This window comes from Microcaecilia unicolor, chromosome 4 (genome assembly GCF_901765095.1).
Source record: "Microcaecilia unicolor chromosome 4, aMicUni1.1, whole genome shotgun sequence".
Lineage (NCBI taxonomy): Eukaryota > Metazoa > Chordata > Amphibia > Gymnophiona > Siphonopidae > Microcaecilia > Microcaecilia unicolor.
The window spans coordinates 319,226,585-319,242,436 of NC_044034.1; the positions used below are offsets into that span (position 1 = coordinate 319,226,585).

Consider the following 15,852-nt stretch of genomic DNA (forward strand, 5'->3'; position numbering starts at 1 on the left):
AGGATTTGGGTGGGATACCGGTGTCGGAAATGATATTTCAAGCGGACGAGTCGGAGAAACTTACTGACTTCACGGTAAACCTAGAGGATGTAATGGGGCAGTTCAGCAAATTGAAGAGTAGCAAATCTCCTGGACCGGATGGTATTCATCCTAGAGTACTGATAGAACTGAAAAATGAGCTTGCGGAGCTACTGCTAGTGATTTGCAATTTATCCTTAAAATCGAGCGTGGTACCGGAAGATTGAAGGGTGGCCAATGTAACACCCATTTTAAAAAAAAGGTTCCAGGGGAGATCCGGGAAATTATAGACCGGCGAGTCTGACATCGGTGCCGGGGAAAATGGTAGAGGCTATCATTAAAAACAAAATTACAGAGCACATCCGAGGACATGGATTACCGAGACCGAGACAGCACAGCTTTTGTGTGGGGAAATCTTGCCTGACCAATTTACTTCAATTCTTTGAAGGAGTAAACAAATATGTGGACAAAGGGGAGCCAGTTGATATTGTGTATCTGGATTTTCAAAAGGCGTTTGACAAGGTACCTCATGAAAGGCTACAGAGGAAATTGGAGGGTCATGGGATAGGAGGAAATGTCCTATTGTGGATTAAAAACTGGTTGAAGGATAGGAAACAGAGAGTGGGGTTAAATGGGCAGTATTCACAATGGAGAAGGGTAGTTAATGGGATTCGTCAGGGGTCTGTGCTAGGACCGCTGCTTTTTAATATATTTATAAATGATTTAGAGATGGGAGTAACTAGCGAGGTAATTAAATCTGCTGATGACACAAAGTTATTCAAAGTCGTTAACTCGCGACAGGATTGTGAAAAATTACAGAAGGACCTTACGAGACTGGGAGACTGGGCGGCTAAATGGCAGATGACGTTTAATGTGAGCAAGTGGAAGGTGATGCATGTGGGAAAAAAGAACCCGAATTATAGCTACGTCATGCAAGGTTCCACATTAGGAGTTACGGACCAAGAAAGGGATCTGGGTGTCGTCGTCCATAATACACTGAAACCTTCTGCTCAGTGTGCTGCTGCGCCTCGGAAAGCAAATAGAATGTTGGGTATTATTAGGAAAGGTATGGAAAACAGGTGTGAGGATGTTATAATACTGTTATATCGCTCCATGGTGCGACTGCACCTTGAGTATTGTGTTCAATTCTGGTCGCCGCATCTCAAGAAAGATATAGTGGAATTGGAAAAGGTGCAGCGAAGGGCGACTAAAATGATAGCGGGGATGGGACGACTTCCCTATGAAGAAAGACTAAGGAGGCTAGGGCTATTCAGCTTGGAGAAGAGACGGCTAAGGGGAGACATGATAGTGGTATCTCTCTATATAAAAGGCAACCCCAACGTTCTGAAGCCTCCACGAAAGTTGAGGTGCCCGAGATATCCGGTGTGCCCTGGAGTGTCTGCACCGCCCTCACGTCAAAACGTCATGATGTCGAGGGCGGAGCTATAACACTCGAGGGCCGAAACGGAAACGCCACAGGCACGGCCACGGAGGCGCAGCAAAAAAAAAAAAAAAAACCCTCCCCACACACAGCGGCGCGAACCCCGAACAAGGCAAGTAGCTCGGAGGGACGGAGGGAGGGGGCCCCTTGCTAGCGCCCATTTCATTGCGCTCAGAAACGGGCATTTATTCCTAGTATAAAATAATGAGTGGAGTGGAACAGGTGGATGTGAAGCGCAGGTTCACGCTTTCCGAAAATACTAGGACTAGGGGACATTCGATGAAACTACAGTGTAGTAAATTTAAAACAAATCGGAGAAAATGTTTCTTCACCCAACGCGTAATTAAACTCTGGAATTCATTGCAGGAGAATGTGGTGAAGGTGGTTAGCTTGGCAGAGTTTAAAAGGGGGTTAGACGGTTTCCTAAAAGACAAGTCCATAAACCGCTACTAAATGGACTTGGGAAAAATCCACAATTCCGGGAATAACATGTATAGAATGTTTGTACGTTTGGGAAGCTTGCCAGGTGCCCTTGGCCTGGATTGGCCGCTGTCGTGGACAGGATGCTGGGCTCGATGGACCCTTGGTCTTTTCCCAGTTTGGCATTACTTATGTACTTATGAATTGGTCAAAACATTTGCGATCAATTCTAAGACATTCAAAACAGCCTTTATAACGTCTCTGCATTATTTCTTACAAGTCAGCAACTATAGGGAGGAGCAACTGTCATCTGGGTTAAAGCCTACATGGTAGCCCACACATGCGCACTGCTTATATGGGCTGTCAGCTGACTCACCAGCGCGGGTAAATTTTAGATCAAAGATTGCCACTCTATTTCCCTATTCAGGCCACTAGGGGGCACTGTATTCCACCGGAAAATGAGTTCTTGTTCCTTCCTCAGAAGAATCCAGGGGACATCTCCACCCTGGGGCAAAACAACCTGAATGAGCACTCTAAATTTCAGTTTGTTCAGTAGTGTGTTGATTTTGTGTCCATTGATCTACCAGAGGTGCCTCACGTTTGTGATTTCTTAAGTTGCTTAAGTGTTCCCCGATTATTTGTCTGATCCGCCTATTGGTGTGCCCAATATACCACTTCGCACACAGACAAACTATTCCATAGACGACCTGGGGGGAGTTACAATCCGTGGAACTTTTTTATATTTAAACGATTTTTATTAGATTTGCAACAAATATAATCAAAGCCATACAAGGCTCTGCAGTTAACCTTTAACATATCTCAAACTGATTATACAACCATTTGTCAATAAACTTATGGCATTTATACATGTTATGAAACAGCCTTTATTTTATTGCTCTTATCCCATTTATCCTTCCCCTCCCTCTCCCTCCCTTCCTCCCACCCCCCTCACGACCTGGGAGTTATTCATTGTAATCTATGGATTATCCTTCATTTAAGAGCAAACTTCGACCTCTCTGGCTTAGATTTTTCAGATAAGGCCCCCAAACAGCCAAGAACGTGACTCTCTTGTTCTTTGAGAGCCGGGCTTCCCTAGTCTCCCAAGAAGCCATCTGGTGCAATTGATTCCTCCAGTGCCAATATGCTGGAGGATCTTTGCTTGTCCAGGACTGTAAAATACATTTCCTGGCTAGTAAACTCATCTTTCTGAGCAATATTGTTTCAAATTTATTTTGCCCTCTGAAGGCCCCGGGGATGTCCAAAATCAACTGCTCCGCTGTCCCCAAAATCCAAAGCCCCAGTCGCTCCTTCCAAAACCTTCGGACCTGTGCCCAAAATCTTTTTAAGGTGGGGCATCTCCAAAACATATGCAACATTGTGCCAAGGTCTTTTCCACATTTAAGACACATTGGTCTCCGATTCTCTCCCATATGGGCTAATTGGACTGCAGTTATATATCCCCTGTGAATACAACGATAGGCACATTCTCTTAAGCGAGCATCAGCTACTAGCAAAGGTATTCTTGCTATTGATTTAGTAATGTCCCATGAAACTACTCTAGTCCCTAGTTCTTTTTCCCATGCGCTCTTCAAATTGCTATAATCTCTGGGGGGTCGCCATCCTGATATTGTTTTATGGAGCAGGGATATCGTTGGTTCATTTTCACCCAAAGAGTGAAAAAAATTTATTACCCTATCCCCCATCCGAGTTCTCAATGGGTCTCCCGGGAGAGAGGCCACATAATGTCGCACCTGTCTTAAGGCAAATTTATTACCCCAGGAATCCCCCACTTTCTCCAGTATTTCTTCTTCTGTAAGGGGCTGCCCACCTCCATCCGCCAGATGTGCCAGATTGGAAATCCCCTTCTTTGCCCAAGCTACAAAGTATCGGCTCGACAAGCCTGGTAAGAATTCACAGTTTCCACGTATGGTTAATAGATCTGTTACTTTAGGGTCTCCCCCTAGGTGTCGTATAAGTACTTTCCACATCTCCCTGAGCGGTCGCAACAGCACACACTTACTGAGCCCTTCTGGTAAATCCCCTGCTTTGTGATGTAAGAGTGAGAATAATTGATAAGGTTCCCAGAGTGCCGCCTCCAGCACAGTGGGGGTGTATCGTTGTGTGTCCAAGCACCAATCTCCCAGATAGCGCAATTGGCATGCCTGGTTATATAGTTCTAGATCTGGCATACCCACCCCTCCTCGACTCCAAGTACCTACTAAGGTCGCGAAGCGAATTCTTGGTTTTTTGCCCCTCCAGCAAAACTTTGATGCTAATTTATAGAAATTCTGTAAGTCTTTTCTTCTAAGCCACATCGGGATGGTTTGCATTACGTAAAGCCACCTAGGAAATAACACCATTTTAATCAAATTCACTCTACCTAGCATTGATAGTGGTAGATCCAGCCATCCTTGTAACACCTTCTGAGTTTCCTGCAGCAGCCTATTGATGTTAAGGTCATACAGCCTTGCTGGATTTATGGGCATCAGGATTCCTAAATATTTGAAAAAAGTTTGTGCTTTCCTCAAGGGAAACTCGCCTCTCCACTGTTGCCATACTTCCTCCGAAGAGGCCAGAGCCTCTGACTTCTCTAAATTTAAACTAAGGCCCGCATAATCTCCATATTCAGAGAAGATCTCCAGCAAAGCCTCCAGAGAGTTCTGGGGATCTGATAAGTGAACCAAAATATCATCGGCAAATGCTGCCGCCTTAAAGACCTCTCCCCCTATTGATATCCCCGCTACCGCCTGTTGCTCCTCAATGTCTCTCAGCAAAGGGTCCAAAGTTAAGACAAATAATAGAGGCGATAGAGGGCAACCTTGCCTAGTTCCCCGATTTATTTCAAAATCTCTAGTTGTTATTCCATTGACTGATATTCTGGCCTTCGGTTCTGCATATAAAGCTTTTATCCCTGACAAAAATCTATCCGTGATTCCATATTTCTGAAGAACCGCGTATAGAAACTTCCATTTTACTTTGTCAAAGGCTTTTTCAGCATCAAAGCTTATTAACAAAGACTGTTTCTTTCCTCGATTTCTGGCCTCTAATGATGTCAGGACTTTGCGGACATTCCTCGTAATTTTCCGTCCCCTCACAAACCCCACTTGGGAGTCATGTATAAGTTTCGGCAAGAATCTTGCTAATCGGTTTGCTAAAATCTTAGCCATCAATTTCACTTCATAATTCAGGAGCGAAATAGGTCTATATGACTCAGCTAGCTCCGGATCCTTCCCTTTTTTTGGAATTACTATAATACAAGCTGTATTTAGATCCGGAGGCATCCTTTCCTTCTCTATTAGAGTGTTAAACATTGCGGCCAAGGGTTCTGTTATTTCTTCTCCCATGATTTTATAAAATTCCGCTCGGTACCCATCTACTCCCGGCGCTTTAAGTAGTTCACTTTGGTTAATCGCCAGATACACCTCATCTGGCGTGATAAGTGTGTTAAGCCATTGCCCTTCTTGGGGAGATAATTTTGGCAATCTGATCTGATCTAGATATGAACCACCCTCTAGGCCATCATCAGGTGGGGCCTCATATAGCTGTTTGTAATATTGGTAGAAATTCTCACTTATTTCCTTATCCGTATGAATTTGTTCTCCCTGTCCCTTCTTCATAGTCAAGATCCTAGCTTTGCCCTGTTTAGCTGCAATCAAGCGCGCCATTAAACGACCGCACTTGTTTCCATGCTTATATAACTGATATTTGTAATATGTTTGCGATTTCGCAGCTTTATAATGAAGTATTTCATTTAATTTCGTCTGTAAAAGCATTAAGTGCTGTCTATTCTCGGTGGAGGCCTGTTGACCATACCTCCTCCGAGCTTTACACACCAATTGACTTAGTCTCAATATCTCTCTATTCTGAGTTTTGCGTTTATGTGCTGTGTAGCTGATAATCTCTCCTCGAAATACTGCCTTAGCCGCCTCCCAATACAAAACTGGATTTTCCGCATGTATGACATTATGTTGTTTATAGTCTTGCCAACTCTGCTGTATAACAGCCTTAAAACTCTGATCTCGGTATAGCTCTGCAGGAAAAACCCATCTCTTTTCCCCTCCCTTCTCCTCTTTGGGCGCCCAAATCATCTCCACCCAGGCGTGATCAGATATCACAGCTGCTCCTATAACCGACTTCGTCACTGAACTAAACATCTGTTCTGAGATCAACAGATAATCAATTCGTGCCTGTGTGCTGTGCGCCCGCGAAAGGTGTGTGTAGTCTTTCCCCTGTGGATTTAATATCCTCCATACATCTACCAGTCCCACCTGTCGGCAAAGATTAGGCAGCCCTCTGGATGTCTGATTAAGCTCTTGTCTCCTTATTCCCGTACAATCCATCAATGGGTCCATTACCATATTAAAATCCCCCCCTGTTATTATAGGTAACGAATTATTTGTTAATAATTTCGAGGTGATCATCTTGTAGAACTTCCTCTCATATTGGTTCGGGGCATATACATTACCAAACAGCACCATCTGGCGTTGGATATGAGCCTCACATAGTATGAATCTACCCCCAGGATCAGTAAATTGCACTTTAACTTTGTCTGCTATTCCCTTTCGGAACAAGATGGCGACCCCTCCTTTCTTCCCCTGTGCTGCTGCTGATACACATTCCCCCACCCACCAAGTTCGAAGTTTGGCATGTTCCTCTGTCGATAAGTGGGTTTCTTGTAGCATGGCTATATCAACTTTGTGTCTTTGCAAGTGTTGCAGGATTTTAGAGCGTTTTATAGGGGACGAGATCCCTCCCACATTCCATGTAACTACTTTTAGAGGTCCCATAACATATGTGTTCCCTGTTTCTGATATGTATACCACTTATTCAAGGATAAGGGGTGTCCCAGCCCCCACCCCTCCTCCCTTTCCATCCTAAGCCATATGTAATCCTTATTAGGTCTAATTAATCGTCTCTCCCAGGTCTCCCTTCCTCCCCGTCCCCTATTCCCTCCCGCTGCTCCCCTTCTACATTCCTCTACCCCCTTTAATCCCAACTTCCCTTCTACGGAGTCTAGGTCTCGACATAAGACCATCACGTATAACGCCTCCTACCCTCTCCCTCTTACAATCTAGGAGGCATGTATATACTCTTCCTTCCCCCCTCCTCCCTCCAGTATATCTTTCTCATATATGCGCTTAACATATCAACTTAATTCTGTTAACATCAGTAACAACTTCAAATAGAAACGAGAGAAAGAGGAAAGAAAGGAGAAAAGAAAAGAAAACTCTCATTTCAAAGTTTCCAGATGTCCCTCCAAACCAGAAGCTGGCTCCTCTGCGCCTCTCCTTAATGACACTTCTGGGTCTTTCTCCAGCCTTGTTACATTGCGATCATCCAGGGCTTTCTAGCAGATTATCCCAGTTCTACAATATAACTTTGTTACAGGTCTCTTGTACATTTATCTCAATCCTCAATAGCATTTTGTTCAATTATTCCGGCCTATCTTTCAAAATGCAATCCAACATAAAGTCTGGAGGGTTTGGTTATTCTTCGTGTTCTCCTAAGATTTTTCTCCAGATTTTGCCTCTCTTGCCAATCCAACAATTCTAAATCCTCATTCTGGATTCTGAGATCCTTCAGATTCACTTAAATCTTTATAATCCAACGCCTGTTGTGATTTACCTTCTTCTATCCGTCTTCCATAATATATCTATAGTTCCTGCATATGGCCTCCCAGTTATCGAAGTTCAACAGAGTTCAAAAATGCTTGCGCTTGCTCAACTGTATTATACACATGCGTGGCCGCCTGGTAAGTGACTCTTAATTTGGCTGGATACTGGAGTGCAAATCGAATTTTCTTTTCATAGAGTTTTGAGCATATGGGAGAAAATTTCCTTCTCTGCATCGCCACTGATGCAGAATAGTCTTGAAAGCATAAAATCTTCTTATTCCCATAGTGCAGTTCTTGTTCTTTCCGCAAAGCTTGTAGTATTGCTTCTTTGTGTGCAAAATTTAAGATGCGGCAAATTACCACTCTCGGGCGTGTTGCTTCTGCACTTTTAGGCCCTACTCGATGCGCTCTCTCTACCTGAAGGGCTCCAAGGCCTTCTGGGAGTTGTAGTTGTTCTGACAGCCATTTTTCTAAAAACACTCGCAAATTTGTTGTTTCTAATGCTTCAGGCAGTCCCACAAATCTTAAGTTATTTCTGCGGGAACGGTTCTCAAGATCTTCAAGCTTCTCTTCATAGCCTTCCACCATGGTTCTGAGCTTCGTGTTTTCCTCCTCCATCTTGAGTACCTTGTCTTCCAGGGCCCCATGCCGTTGTTGATATTCCATCAGTTCTTTGGTTAGCTGCCCTAGATTTTCTTGTACTGCCGTTATTTTGTTATCTATTGGCCCTAATCGTCGCTCAAGTAAGGGTTCCATAGCGGCTGTCACCTCCGCCGCCACTTCCGCCACCCACACTGAGCTCATGGCAGTCGCAGTCGGGCTCGCCGGAGCCGCCATTTTTTCTTCACCGGCTCGCGTTTTTTCTCTTTCTTTTCTAACGTTCTTCGCCGCCATTGATTCTCTGTATGCTTCGCGCCGATTGTGTACCTTAACTTCTTGTGTGTGGTGGTGAGTTCAGCGATCTGTTTTCAGGTCAATTTCCGCGATTTCGAGGGTTTAACGGGCAGGTTAGTAGGAGCGGAGACTTTTTTCAACCGCTCCTAGTCATGACGTCACGTGATCTCCATCCGTGGAACTTTTAAGTTTTGGGATTGGTGACCAGTTTGACAAGCATACTGGCAATATACACATCTGCCACAACTCCTGTGACCCTTCTCATCAAATGTGATTATATTCCAAGATGAGAGATTAACAGATGACAACATTTCTCCCAGATCGCGATCCCTAGTGTAAGCAAATGTAGGTGCTTCATGAAATCCATGATCTGCTAATATAGACCAGTGTTTACTGATAATGTTTCTGATAGCCCTGGTCTGACGGGAATAAGGCAATACACAAATTAATCTATCATTTCTGTCTGATGTATGAGTAGATGGGTTGAGCAACCAGTGACGATTAGCATTCATGGCTCTTTTATATGCCCGCTTGATAACTTTATTAGAGTAAGCTCGAGATTTAAATCTATTGCATAGGTCTATAGCAGATGCTTTAAAATTTTCCTAAGAGGCGGAGAGTTTTTTAAGTCGTAAAAATTGACCCACAGGGATTCCATTTTTAGCTGCCATCGAATGGAAACTATGATAATGAAGTAATGTGTTAGAATCTGTAGCTTTACAATATATCTTTGTGTTGAATCTCCCATTATGTAAATCAGTGGTGATGTCCAGATAATTGAGGGATTGACCCCCCACCAAGGACTCAAATTTGATGTATGTATCAACAGAATTCAGATATTGTAAAAACTGTTGAAGCTGCTCGTCATTTCCATTCCATATGAAAATCACATCATCAATAAAGCGTTCCCATAAAATGATGTATGAAAAAAATCTTGATGAGTAAAGGAATTTCTCCTCGAAGTCTGCCATATATAGGCATGCGATGGTCGGTGCAACTGTGGCACCCATTGCTGTACCATGAGTCTGCAGGAAAATTTTATCCTCAAATTGGAAATAGTTTTTCCGTATAATGATTTCCATTAGCAGGTTTAAAAGATCCACTTTTTCTAAGGACATCTCTAGCTGTTGAAGATGGGAATTCACTAAATTACAGGCGTTATCACGTGGGATACTGGTGTACAACGATGCTACATCTAAGGATACCAATTTTACAGAATTATCCTGTATCTCAATATTCTGCAAAATCTGTATGAGATGTGCTGAATCTCTAAGGTAAGATGGTGTTTGAAAAACCCTAGATTGTAGATAGTAGTCCAAATATTGGGAGAGAGGTTCGTTAAGAGATCCACTCTCAGACACTATTGGACGTCCCGGGGTTTGTCTTAGAATTTTGTGGATTTTGGGTAAGAAGTATATATGAGGTGTACGAGGGTATTGTTTAAATAAATACCGAAATTCTTTATTAGTGATGACACTTGTCTGAGCAGCCCTTAATAAAATGTTATTTACCTCATGTTGGAATTCAGGTCCAGGATCTTGTTCTAATGGTAGGTAAAATTTTCTGTCAGACAGTTGTTGATATGCCTCTAGGTGGTAATCCTCCTTATTTTGGACTACCACTCCTCCCCCTTTATCTGCTCGCAGTACAATGATACTGTCATCAGACTTTAAGCTTTGTAATGCTTCCCTCTGGGATCTGGTCAGATTAGATGATGCATGTTCTAATTGTTGTTCCATTATATCCAAATCCCATAGAACTAACTGCTGGAAAGCTTCAAGCATGACATCAGGTGGTCCCGGAGGCATCCATATGGATGGTAGACAATGAGATGTCATGAACGTTTGGAATTCTTCCTGTGTATTATTGTGCTCTTGTTGATCAACATAAAGTTTCAATTTTAATTTACAAAAGAACCTATACAAGTGTCTCCGATTGGCAAACCCATCATACCATGTGGAGGGTACAAAAGATAAACCTAATTCTAGAACCTTTAGTTGTGACTCTGTTAAGATCTTATTAGATAGATTATAAACTATTCTTTTGTTCCCTGCTGCTGTCGCCGACCCCTGCTCGATTTGACTAGACCTTGTTGTGTGATAGGTTGACTGGCGGGATCCATAGGTAAAAAAGAGTCTGAAGATGATGGTTCAATTGTTGAGGAGGAGGAGGAAGTTGGCAAGTTGATGTTTTGTAACAAAGATGATGTCATAGCTCTTCAGGTTGACTCATCACCCAACGAATCACTAGAAGTGTTCGCAAAACCAACTTTCTTCATCCTACGATATCTTTTAGATCTTTTGTTCACATCCATCCAAGGATACACGTATCCTCTAGTATAATCCCCTTCATCTCTTTTTTTTATTTATTTATTTTTATTTATTTATTAATTTCAATATTATTAACAAGCATAACTTGTTTGTGAAATACAGCCAAAAGAAAATGTACAATCTTCATCGAATTAACTGAAATACCAAGAAACAATTTTAGCTTCCTCAGACCACTAATTAAGAAAAAGGGGGACAAATGAATAGAGAAGTTTACACGTGGAAATAATTAAATTTAACTGAAAATTTGCTGCATACTCCCAATAATATACAAATAGATGTTATTTAATTTGCTTCAAATCTAAAAATGATTTTAACTGGTCTGGTGAATAAAAAACATATTTAGTCAAGGCCAATTTAATTATACACTTACACGGATATGCAAGAAAAAAAGAACCACCTATCTCTAGTATCCTTTTTCTCATTGCCAAGAAAAGCTTCCTTTTTTGCTGGGTTTGCTTTGTGACATCTGGATAGATCCATATCTTTTCGCCTCCAAAGAGGGTATTAGAGTTCTTGAAGTAGTTTCTCATAATGGCATTTAAGTCCTGCTCAAATACCAGAGAAACTAATGAGGGTTGATCTTTGAGTGCAATTATCCAAAGTCTGTTCTAATAGAGCTGAAATGTTTTCCAAATCCACATTTGTTTGTATTGGATCAATTTTTTTTCCATCTCTCTCCATAGAATTCACAATGTAATAAATTTTATTTACAGGGGGAATGGCTTCAAGAGGGAATTTTAAAATTTCATTTAAATATCTTTTAAACAGTTCAAACGGAGGATTCCCTGGGAGTTTTGGAAAATTAAGAAATCGCAAATTTAATCTTCTGTTATAGTTTTTGATTTGCTCAATCTTACGACGAACATCATTACTATCTTTCTCCGAGGACAAGCAGGCTGCTTGTTCTCACTGATGGGTGACGTCCACGGCAGCCCCTCCAATCGGAAACTTCTCTAGCAAAGTCCTTTGCTAGCTCTCGCGCGCCCGCGCGCACCGCGCATGCGCGGCCGTCTTCCCGCCCGAAACCGGCTCGAGCCGGCCAGTCTTCTTTTGTCCGCACTCGGTACGGTCGTGTTTCGCCGTGTCGAGCCCCGGAAAGTCGACCTCGCGCGTCCAAATTTATTTTTGACGTGTTTTTTTCTTCGGAAAAGTCTTTAAAAGTGTCGGGAAGTGCTTCGGAAACCCCCCCCCCCCCCCCCCCCCCGGGTTTCGGGCCAACCCCTTCCCGTACTTCCAGCTTTTTGCCCCGATAAGTTTTCTTTCGTCGTCGGGGTAGGCCTCTTTTCGGCCTCGGTCGAGATTTTCTCCCTTCAAAATTTTTTGGTGCTCTTTTTCCGTCATTTCGGATTTTGATTTCGCCGGCGTGATTTTTCCGCCCATGACATCGAAGCCTTCCAGCGGCTTCAAGAAGTGCACCCAGTGCGCCCGGGTAATCTCGCTCACTGATAGACACTCGTCGTGTCTTCAGTGTCTGGGGGCCGAGCACCGCCCTCAGAACTGTAGTCTGTGTTCCCTGCTTCAAAGGCGGACTCAGGTAGCGAGATTAGCCCAGTGGAACGTGTTGTTCTCGGGCTCTTCGTCGGCATCGGCACCGGGATCTTCGAGTGCATCGACGTCGTCAGCGTCCAGACCATCTTCCTCGGCCGCCACTGCATCGAGTGCATCGAGGCATCGGGCCTCTGCATCGGCGCCAAGGTATCGGGCGACTGCATCGACGTCGGTGGTACCGGGACCTCGTCTGCTGATGTCGTCGGACGGTGGTGCATCGTCAGGAGTGCAGGTGAGGGCTGTCCATTCCCCTGCTGGTGGCGGTGAGCCTTCGGGTGGGTCTCCTCCTACCCTGAGGGCTCCTGCGGTACAGCCCCCCCGAGACCGACCTCCTTCGGCCTCGGCCCCGAGGAAGCGACGGCTGGATTCTACGTCCTCCTCGTCTGTGCCGGGGAGCTCCGGTGACATGCTTCGGAAGAAGTCGAAGAAGCATCGACACCGGTCGCCTCCCCGCGTCGGCACCGAGAGCTCTGGGTCGCCGAGGGAGTCGGCACCCAGCAGGCATCGGCACCGAGAGGACCGCTCACCCTCTGTTCAGGAGGTGTCGATGCGCTCCACTCTGGACAGCCCGGAACAGCCTCCTCGCCCGGAACAGGTTCTGACGTCGACGCCTGCATCGACCTCTTTGCCTTTCTCTGCAGCCGCTCTGAACGAGAGCCTCCGGGCCGTTCTCCCAGAGATTCTGGGAGAGCTGTTGCGCCCTACCCCTCCGGTACCGGCGGTGCTTGCGCCTCCGGTACCGTCGAGCGTGGCGCCGGCTGGCCCATCGCCCGGGGTGAGGTCCCCGACGTCGGTACCGCATGCGGTGCCGACTGCGGCCACCTCCCAGGAGGGCTCCCCGACTACGTCGGCGGAGGGAGCTTCGCCGATGCGGGCGAGGGAGTCTACCTCTCGATGCCCCCATCGTGGACGTGGCTCCACGGAGTCGAGCCGGGCGAGGTTGCAGACACAGGTTCGTGAACTTGTGTCTGACACCGAGGGTGAGGCCTCGTGGGAGGAAGAGGAAGACCCCAGATATTTCTTGGACGAGGAGTCTGAGGGTCTTCCTTCTGATCCTACTCCCTCTCCTGAAAGGCAGCTTTCTCCTCCTGAGAGTCTGTCTTTCGCTTCCTTTGTCCGGGAGATGTCTACGGCCATCCCCTTCCCGGTGGTTGTGGAGGACGAGCCCAGGGCTGAAATGTTTGAGCTCCTGGACTATCCTTCTCCACCTAAGGAAGCGTCCACTGTTCCCTTGCACCATGTCCTAAAAAAGACATTGCTTGCGAACTGGACCAAGCCACTAAGTAATCCCCACATTCCCAAGAAGATCGAGTCCCAGTACCGGATCCATGGGGACCCAGAGCTGATGCGCACCCAGTTGCCTCATGACTCTGGAGTTGTGGATTTGGCCCTAAAGAAGGCTAAGAGTTCTAGGGAGCATGCTTCGGCGCCCCCGGGCAAAGACCCTAGAACCTTATACTCCTTTGGGAGGAAGGCCTACCATTCTTCTATGCTCGTGGCCAAAATTCAGTCGTACCAGCTCTACACGAGCATACATATGTGGAACAATGTGCGGCAGTTGGCGGGCTTGGTTGATGCTCTTCCCCCTGAGCAGGCCAAGCCTTTTCAGGAGGTGGTCAGGCAGCTGAAGGCGTGCAGAAAATTCCTGGCCAGAGGGGTGTATGACACCTTTGATGTTGCGTCCAGGGCCGCTGCTCAAGGTGTGGTGATGCGCAGGCTCTCATGGCTGCGTGCCGCCGACCTGGAGAATAGACTCCAGCAGCGGATTGCGGACTCGCCTTGCCGTGCGGATAACATTTTTGGAGAGAAGGTCGAACAGGTGGTAGAGCATCTCCACCAGCGGGACACCGCATTCGACAAGTTCTCCCGCCGGCAGCCTTCAGCATCTACCTCTACAGGTAGAAGATTTTTTTGGGGAAGGAAGACTGTTCCCTATGCTTCTGGTAAGCGTAGGTACAATCCTCCTTCTCGACAGCCTGCGGCCCAGGCTAAGCCCCAGCGCGCTCGCTCTCGTCAGCAGCGTGCGACTCAGCAAGGCCCCGCGGCTCCCCAGCAAAAGCAAGGGGCGAGCTTTTGACTGGCTCCAGCAGAGCATAGCCGACATCCAAGTATCAGTGCCTGGCGACCTGCCAGTCGGGGGGAGGTTGAAAGTTTTTCACCAAAGGTGGCCTCTCATAACCTCCGACCAGTGGGTTCTTCAAATAGTCCGGCAAGGATACACCCTCAATTTGGCCTCAAAACCTCCAAATTGCCCACCGGGAGCTCAGTCTTACAGCTTCCAGCACAGGCAGGTACTTGCAGAGGAACTCTCCGCCCTTCTCAGCGCCAATGCGGTCGAGCTCGTGCCATCCGGGCAAGAAGGGCTGGGATTCTATTCCAGGTACTTCCTTGTGGAAAAGAAAACAGGGGGGATGCGTCCCATCCTAGACCTAAGGGCCCTGAACAAATATCTCGTAAAAGAAAAGTTCAGGATGCTTTCCCTGGGCACCCTTCTCCCCATGATTCAGCAAAACGATTGGCTATGCTCTCTGGACTTGAAGGATGCCTATACACACATCCCGATACTGCCAGCTCACAGACAGTATCTGCGATTTCAGTTGGGCACACGCCACTTCCAGTACTGTGTGCTACCCTTTGGGCTCGCCTCTGCGCCCAGGGTGTTCACAAAGTGCCTAGCTGTGGTAGCAGCGGCACTCCGCAGGCTAGGGGTGCACGTGTTCCCATATCTCGACGATTGGCTGGTAAAGAACACATCCGAGGCAGGAGCCCTGCAGTCCATGCAGATGACTATTCGCCTCCTGGAGCTACTGGGGTTTGTGATAAATTATCCAAAGTCCCATCTTCTCCCAGTGCAGAACCTCGAATTCATAGGAGCTCTGCTGGATTCTCGGACGGCTCGCGCCTACCTCCCAGAGACGAGAGCCAACAACTTGTTGTCCCTCGTCTCGCAGGTGCGAGCGACTCAGCAGATCACAGCTCGGCAGATGTTGAGATTGCTGGGCCACATGGCCTTCTCAGTTCATGTGACTCCCATGGCCCGCCTTCACATGAGATCTGCTCAATGGACCCTAGCCTCCCTGTGGTATCAGGCTGCTGGGGGTCTAGAAGACGTGATCCACCTGTCCACGAGTTTTCTCGAATCCCTGTATTGGTGGACAATCTGGTCCAATTTGACTCTGGGACGTCCTTTCCAAATCCCTCAGCCACAAAAAGTGCTGACCACGGATGCGTCTCTCCTGGGGTGGGGAGCTCATGTGGATGGGCTTCACACCCAAGGAAGCTGGTCCCTCCAGGAACGCGATCTGCAGATCAATCTTCTGGAGTTGCGAGCGATCTGGAACGCTCTGAAGGCTTTCAGAGATCGGCTGTCCCACCAAATTATCCAAATTCAGACAGACAACCAGGTTGCCATGTATTACGTCAACAAGCAGGGGGGCACCGGATCTCGCCCCCTGTGTCAGGAAGCCGTCAGCATGTGGCTCTGGGCTCGCCGTCAGGGCATGGTGCTCCAAGCCACATACCTGGCAGGCGTAAACAACAGTCCGGCCGACAGGTTGAGCAGGATTATGCAACCTCACGAGTGGTCG

The 15,852-nt window shown here is 46.5% G+C and overlaps 1 protein-coding gene across 1 annotated transcript in view; it reads left to right on the top strand.

Moving 5' to 3' along the window:
• LOC115469724 (disintegrin and metalloproteinase domain-containing protein 9-like) overlaps positions 1-15,852 on the top strand; it is a 581,856-nt gene that overhangs the window by 183,514 nt on the left and 382,490 nt on the right. The window lies entirely within an intron of this gene.